This window comes from Nylanderia fulva, unplaced genomic scaffold (assembly GCF_048542155.1).
Source record: "Nylanderia fulva isolate GAGA-0341 unplaced genomic scaffold, ASM4854215v1 Scaffold289, whole genome shotgun sequence".
NCBI lineage: Eukaryota > Metazoa > Arthropoda > Insecta > Hymenoptera > Formicidae > Nylanderia > Nylanderia fulva.
Window position 1 is genome coordinate 52,802 of NW_028190357.1, and position 8,095 is coordinate 60,896.

The window sequence follows — 8,095 nt, forward strand, 5'->3', positions numbered from 1 at the left end:
CAATAATAAATATTAAAAATAGGATATAAATATTAAGAATTATTTTAAAATAATAAAATTGAAAAAACTTTGATATATACATATAAATACAAATAATTCGAGTATAAAGAGCTTTTATTTTTTTAAAGAGATTACCGAAAACCGAATAATATTTTACAAGATATTTTACATTGTATGCCAAAAAATTGTTAATTTTAAACCTTTTATAACTCAAAAAGTACTTAAGAAAAAAATACATTTTATTATAATGTTTTGGGAAGTTCTCGAGATAAAGCTACAATAATGTGCAACGAAAAATAGTGTATAGGTTTCATTTAAAGCTCCTTGATCCTCGCGACCATGTTGGATTGTGACGTCAGGGAGTCGATTGTATAACTTTTTCTAAAGTGAAAATGTGAAAATTTTCTTCCTATCACACATCGAGTTCATTTTAAAATCAATGCGCGTGATTGGCGGAAATTTTTCACTTTAGAAAAAGTTACACAATCGATCTCCAGAGGCAAGAAAATACACGCTGAAAATTTTTGCGTACCATTTTTAAATAAAAAGATATTACAATAAACCAACACTACAAATAAATCCTTTGGTACACTTGTAAAATTGTCCAAAAACTGTTCTTTTTCTTTGACAGTCAATCAACAGCCGTAAAATAATTGAAATATCAGACTTCGTCATATGGAATGACTACGCATGTACAAAAACTGGACGGACTGCGCCTCATATTTCAGTCATTTTACAGCTGTTGATTGATTATAAAGGGAAAAGGTTAGTTTTCGGACAATTTTGCAAATGTGCCAAAGGATTTTGTAGTGTTGGTTCATTGAAATATCTTTTTATCCAAAAATGGCACGCAAAAATTTTCAGCGTGTATATCTTTCCGCTTCTGACGTCACGATTTCGACATGGTTGAGGCCGGTTCTACAATACGTCGTATGTCGCAGTCGGATGTCGGAGCGTAAGCGATTGTCCAATGAGGAAATTTCTTTTTCGAAAACAAAATTTCCGTATTAGACAATCGCTTACGTCCCGACATCCGACTGCGACATACGACGTATTGTAGAACGGGCCGAACGGGCTTTGGACAATCGCTTACGTTCCGGCATTCAACTGCGACATTACAACGTATTGTAGAACGAGCTTGAGGATCAAGGAGCTTAAGGGTGCCGTCACATGAGGCGTAACTTGCGGTAACTTACGCCGACCAATCACATCGTCTCATTTTAGTATCAGCTTCTGTCTAATTATTTTATGCTTTGTACGCTATTATCGTTACGCCGAATTCAATTTCTGACGGAAGAAACGCTAATGCGTATTTGTAAAAAAAAAAAAAAAACACAACTCCATTTGTGCGTTCTTCTGCCAAAGACTAAAGAGAAAGAAGAAGTTAATTTTAATCCATCCATACCTATATATTAATAAGATGAACAAGAATAATCAAATAAGGGTAAGTTAACAAAAATCTAATTTATTATATAAGCTTTAATAGCGTTCGATTAAAAACAGTCTACTGCTCACGACATGTGATACAAAATTTCAAGTTTAAATTGTATAATAGTAGGTCTTCGTACTTTTTGCATTTGAAATCTGTTTTCTCTTTCTCTAATATTTAACATATATTGATTTCTTGTTTTACATGCATAAATTTTTAAGAATTTTGAGCAATATGAACATCATAATGCATTATTTTTTACATTGCATGTTTGAATCTTTTCAGCACAAATGCGGGTATTGTGGATGGTTGTTCCAATTTTCTACTAATTTTGTCGAGCATGGATGTTTCAAGCATTATGTGGAAGATAAGGATCGCATCGTTGTAGATGAAAATTTTGTCGTGATAATATGTTATAACAGTATGTTTACTACATTCTTTGCATATATTTTGTTGTATCATTTTATTGTATTATAGTAATTAAATGTATTGATTTATTTAATAATCCAAGAGAATGCAAAGACTGCGGAAGGTCCTACAGATACTTTGGATGAACTCTTGATCGAAGCAGTGAGGACTCTTGTCTTCTACATATTTCGTTTATCTTGTCACTTTGCCAGCCATTTTAAATATGCGCATTTTACGGAATCCAAAGCATTGGTTCCTCATGAAGCGTATTATTCGGGACGCGTAGGTTACGAAACCAATCAAAGTCCTATTTAGCATTTCTGTTAAAGATAAAAGGGGAAACTTAATCACGTTGGGGTTGTTTAAAATAGGGGTTACACGCCGGGGGAATCGCCCTATTTTGAATGCCCCCCTTAAAAGCGAACCCGCGATCTTTTTTAAATCACAGTACACTGGAATACCGATTCCCGACAAAATTTAAATGAAAAATCCCCCAAAGGTGGGGAAAAAGGAGAGACCCCCCTTTCCCCCGGGATTTTTCAGCCCCATTCGTAGTATATCAATGCGAAAAATTTTAAAAACTTCCCCAAAAGATAAAAGCGCCCAAGGCCCGAACTCGCCCGGGGGGGCGGGACGAGTTTAAAATTTTTCGTACTTTCCGTATTTGGGAAAGGACAAATTTTATGATTTAAAAAAAAAATAAAATAAAATTTAAACCGACCATTAAAAATTTTTTTAAAAATTTTTCCTTATTTTTATCATCTAATCTAAGTCTTTAAAATTAATTTTTTTATTTTTTAAAAAATTTAATTTTTATTTAAATTTCTTTTTAATAGGGGGAAAAATACTAAACTTTATTTTTTTAATAAAAAATTAATTTTTTTTAGATCGAATTTTTTTTTAAAATAATAAAAAAGGGGTTTTAAAAAATTAATTGATTTTTAAATTTTAATTATTTTAGAAAAAGAGTTCCAAACTTAAAACACAAATAGAGATTTTGTTCCCCTTTTAAATTGCAAAATTTTAATATTTATTTTTTTTAAAAAAATACAAAAAAAAATAAAGGTCAAATAAATTTTTGAAAAAAAAATATTTAATTTTTTTTATAAACGTATCCCCGGTGAAGTATTTTTCTCGTAAAAAAATCTAAAACAAATTAAATTCTAAAAAAAAAATTAAAAAAAATTAAAAAATTTTTATTTTAGATAAAAAAAAAACATTTTAAAAAAAAAACATTTTCAAAAATATAAGTATAATATAAAAATGTTTTTATATTTTTGAATCTTTTTTTAAAAAATTTTTAAAAGCTTAAAAACTTTTTTGACGTAACTAAAAAATTTTTTTAATTTTTTCGGGGAGGTTTGGGGGGGTAAAAAATTTTTTTTTATTTTAAATTAAAAAATTAAAAGTTTAAATTTTTAATTAATTTTTAAACTTTTTTATTTTTTAATTTCCTAATTTTTTTGTACGAGAAAAAACTATCATGGGTACTTTTTTAATAATTTAATATATTTTTTAAAAAATTAATTTGACCTTTAAAAATTTTAATTTTTTTTTTATTAAAATTAAAAATTAAAAAAATTAATTTTTTTGCAATTTAAAATTGGAAAAAAAATCCCCATTATGTTTAAAAATTTTTCAAAATCTTGCTATAAAAAATTTAAAAAATTTAAAAGTAAATTTAAAATTTTTAAAAACCCTTTTAAATTTTAAAGAATTATAATTCTTTTCCCGAAATTTTTTAATTTTCTTAAAAAAAACGTAACTATATTTTTTTTCCAAAAAAAAATTGAGGGGAAAAATTAAATTAATTTTAAAAAAAACAAAAGAATTAAAAACGATTTAGACTTAGTGAAATTTTAAAATTTTGAAACTTTTTAAAAAAAAAGTTTCAATAACTGTAGGCGGTTAAATTTTTTTTTATTTTTTTAAAAAACTTTTTACTATTAAGTTCATCATCCCTTCCTCTCTGTCTTGTTTTTTTGGAAAACAAAAACGATATATGATACTCGTATTTTTCCTACTTCAACTCCGAATCTGAAAAAACGAACTGGCCAAAAATACTGCCGGTAACAAAAAAAAACCAATGATTACAAAGGGGTTCTTTGGTAATTTTGGGGGAAAGTTTTTTTCCCCGCGAAAAAGTCAAAAAAAGGTCCTTTTTACAATTTCCCCAAACTTTGTCATTTTTATTTTTATAAATCCTTAAATTAAATTTTATTTTAATAAACTTCGAAATTAATAAAAAGAATGTAAATTTGTTAGCCCCTTTTTTTCCCCCAAAAATTGGGTTTTTAAAAAACCATTTTTTTTTTAACGCTTATAACTCAAAAAAATTTTACCCAAAAAAAATTTTTGCTAAGGAAAAATCTCCCCAAATTGGCCAGGGGAATCCGCCCTTTAAAAATTTGGGGCCTTAGTTCCGGCCCCTTGTATATTATATAAAAGGGGGGGAGCACCCAAAAAAGCTTGTGACCCCTTTCAGCGATAATAAAAAAAAAATTTGGGATTTTTTTTCATTGCTTTAAAACTTTTAAACCGCGCTTTTAATTTTTCCAAAATTTTGGCCGTTTTTTTTTTAAAAAAGGCCCCCCTTCAAAAAAATTTTTTTTAAAGATCCTCCCCGCGAGAAAATTCCCAAAACATAAAAATTTTAAAATTTTTTTTTATTTTTTTGAAACCTGGGAATTTAAAATTTTCATTTTTAAAAAATTTTTAATTTTTATTTCCCAAATTATTTTATCAAGACTTTATCTTACCCATTCCCCCTTTTTGTTTGCGGTTTTCAGTATACGTTTTTTTTCGTTTACTAAAAAATTATTAGGGGAATTATCTTGTGCTGATTTGAAAAAATTTAAAATTTTGTTAAATTGTTGTTTTTTAAAAAAAAACAGTTCGGGAAATTGCTTTTCCTTGGCATTTTCCGTTCGGGGCGGCGGGTTTTATTTTTTTGTTGCAAGTGTTTTTGTTTTTTTTTTTTTAAAATAGAAAAATAATAATTGAAATAAATCACGTATTTGACAGATGTGCTTTAAAAGAAAATTTTAAAAATAATAATATTAAACTTTTAAAAAATTTAAAATTGTTTAATTTTTTATAGACTGCGATAAAAAAATTTACTTTGGATAAGAAAGGGCCCCCTAATAAAAAAAAAATTCTTTAAAACGAAAAAATTTGATAACGGAAAAAAAATGAACTTTGGAAAAAAAAAAAAAATTAAAAATTGCACAATAAATGGGCTATATAAGTGAGCCCTGCGGGTTTTGAAGGTGTTTTAAAATTAAAAAATTTAATTAAAGAATTGAGAAACCCAATTTAAGTCTTACAAACCAACTAATTTTTTTACCTCTGTACTTTTTTTGAAAAAAAATTCAAAAATTAAATTTTTAATAGGGTTTAAAACTAAATTTTCGCATACGGAAAATTAGCCTTTTTTACCCTTTTAAAAATTTTTAAAAATTAAAAAAGAAATTTTTTACAGTAACCCAAATTTTTTTCACTTTTTGGGGGTTAATTAATCACTTTTTTTAAAAATAAAAAATTTAAGGGGAAATTTATATATTTAAATACCAAAATAAGTGATAAATTGGGTTGTTTTAAATTTCAAAAAAGGGGGAAAAAGGACCTTTTTAAATTTTTAATAAAAAAAATTTCGGGAATTTTCTTTAATAAAAAATTAAAAAATTTAATTAAAAATTTTTAAACCCCTTTTTGTATCAATTTAAAAATCGTGTTATTTCAAAAAAAAAAAACTTTTTAGGTAAAAAAATTTTTTTTTATTTTTAAAAAAATTTTAAAAAGAAAAATTTTAAAATATTCCTCTCTCTCTCCTTCCCCCCAAAACAAAAACCCCCCCACCCCCCCACACACACACACCCCAAAAGGGGGCCAAATCTTAAAATTTGGTCCATGATAATTTTGGGTTTGGTTGAAACCGGGGAAAAAGTCTTTGGATGAAAAACTTTTTAAAGCCGGGGTTTTGCACCAGGGCAAATTTTTTTGGTCGGCTACAAATTTAAAAGAACGGACTCAACCGGGGGCAAATTTTTTTGTTAAAGTTAGGAAAATTTGGGCACGGCCCAAAAAAGGGGGAAAGGTGGGGGTAAGGGGAAAGGGGTCTATCAAAAGAAATGGCGGTTTTTTCTTTAGGGGCCTTTGGCGATCTGTCTTTTAATTTTTGACGCCAAAATTCGGGTCACGGTGGTCGCCAAAAACTCCATTGTTTGGACCCCTCGCCGGGGGAAAAACGCGAAACTCGTTTTCATTTTTCCAACGCGAGAAACCAATTCTGGGGTTTTATGTTGTTTGCCCTGTAAGTAATACCATTCATTCCAAAAGGGACGCACCGTAAAGAGAAAAGGGCCCCGAAATCACTTTTTTTCTCCTTGTTCCTCTAACCTGCCGGTATACCAAAACCCCCAAAAAACCCTTTCGGCCCCCCCGTAGCGAAGGCAAAAACAAAAGAAGGCAAAAATTTTCCCCTACTTTTTAAAAATTTTTTATATATCCTTTTTAAACATATGGGTTTATATTATTTTATTTTATATTTTTTATATAAGGGATTTTTTGATATTTTATTTTTTTTTGGGTTTTGATCTTTTGTAAATTTGCCCCAAAAATTTAAAACGTAAAAAAAACGTACCTTGGGGAGTAAATATAACCCAATGCAAGGTTTTCATTAAAACCAAAAATTTAGGTTAAAATATATAATATCAATTTTTTAAATAAAATATATATAAATTTGGGAATATAAAAAAATGAAAAAATTTTGGCGATTTAAAAATTTTTTAATAATTAAAAAAATTTTTATACAAAAATTTTTAAAATGTAAAAAATTTTAAAAAAATTAAATTTAAAAAAATCTACACCGGGGGGGAGCTGTTGAGGGAATTTATTTTTTATTTAAAAATTTTTTAGGGGGATTTGCATTTATAAATTTTAAAAGTGTGTGATTGTAAAATATAAAATTTTTAATATAAATTTTTTTAATTTATGCCCATATAAAAAAATTTTCAGAAATTTTTATATTCAATTTTTTAAAAAAAATTTTATATTTATTATTTAAAACAATTTTTTTTCGGATTAAAAATTCGAATTACCCCTCATATTTTTCGAGTTTTTCATTCTGTTTTTTAAAAAATCTGCTTTCTATTTTTTGAATGACCAGAGTGGCTTTGTCTCTTTCTTTGGATCCCCGTCGGAAATTCCGAATTTTCTGTAATCTCGATAATCGAAGTTTTTTAAGACTAAATTCTAAAGGGGGAAGGGGGCCCCAGGGCCCTACCCTGCAAAAGTTCTGCCAGGGTTTGGGGCGTTGTTAGGTGAAATTCACGGCATGTTTTTTAAAAAAATTTAATAAAGATCGGAATGCTTTACATTTATACTTCCAAATATTCATGCGCCCGATTTAATAATACTCACTCGCTCGCCTTTCAAAGGGAGTCGCTCTCCTCGTTGAACTAACGGCCTAGGCCCCGGGGCGCGCTCGCATGCGCGCCATATCTTCTGGCCACCTATTGCTCGGGGCACACCCCCCGGGGGTCGGAAAAAACGCAACGCCGGCTTGCTTTCGCCAAATTTTTCGCGCCCTTACAAAATATTTATATATAATATATATTATATATATATTATATTATTAAATTTTTTTTTTTATAAAAAACTTTTTAAAATTATATTCAAACCGAAAGAATTTTTATAAGTTTATGTTTCCCTCCGATTACCCAACAAATTGGGGGTGTATTGCATTAAATCATCAATTTTTCTTATACTTTTTCCCCTAATTTTTTTAAATTTAATTCAATTTTTTACCTTAAAAAAATTTTTTTGATTTCATTAAATTTTTTTTAAGAACACGGTAGTGTCTCCCCACCCTTAAAGGGGGGACCCCCGGAAACCGTGTATCTTAAGCGAGTCGGACATTTTTGTTATTTAAATTTCGAATCCTCAAAAACGTGAAAAATCGAGTTTTTATAACTTTTAACGTAGATTGAGTTCGAATTTAAATAAAATGTCTTTTTTTTCTGCTTAAGGGTTTGTAACAGGATATATTTAAAAAGCAAAAACGAAAATGAAAAAAATTTTTTTTTAAGAAAATCCCCGCACAAACCACGCAAACATAGTGTATCGTCTAACGTTTCACACGTAACAACCTGCGCACACAAATCACACTACCAAAAATAAAAATGTGTATTGGAAAGTCCTCTCGCACGTTTTACAACAACGGGGATGTTTTCCCCCCTATATTGACCGTGCGGGGTT

At 28.7% G+C, this 8,095-nt stretch overlaps 1 pseudogene; it reads left to right on the forward strand.

Moving 5' to 3' along the window:
• Positions 1-902: 902 nt before the first annotated feature.
• Positions 903-8,095, forward strand: part of LOC146722677 (uncharacterized) — a 21,627-nt pseudogene continuing 14,434 nt past the window's right edge.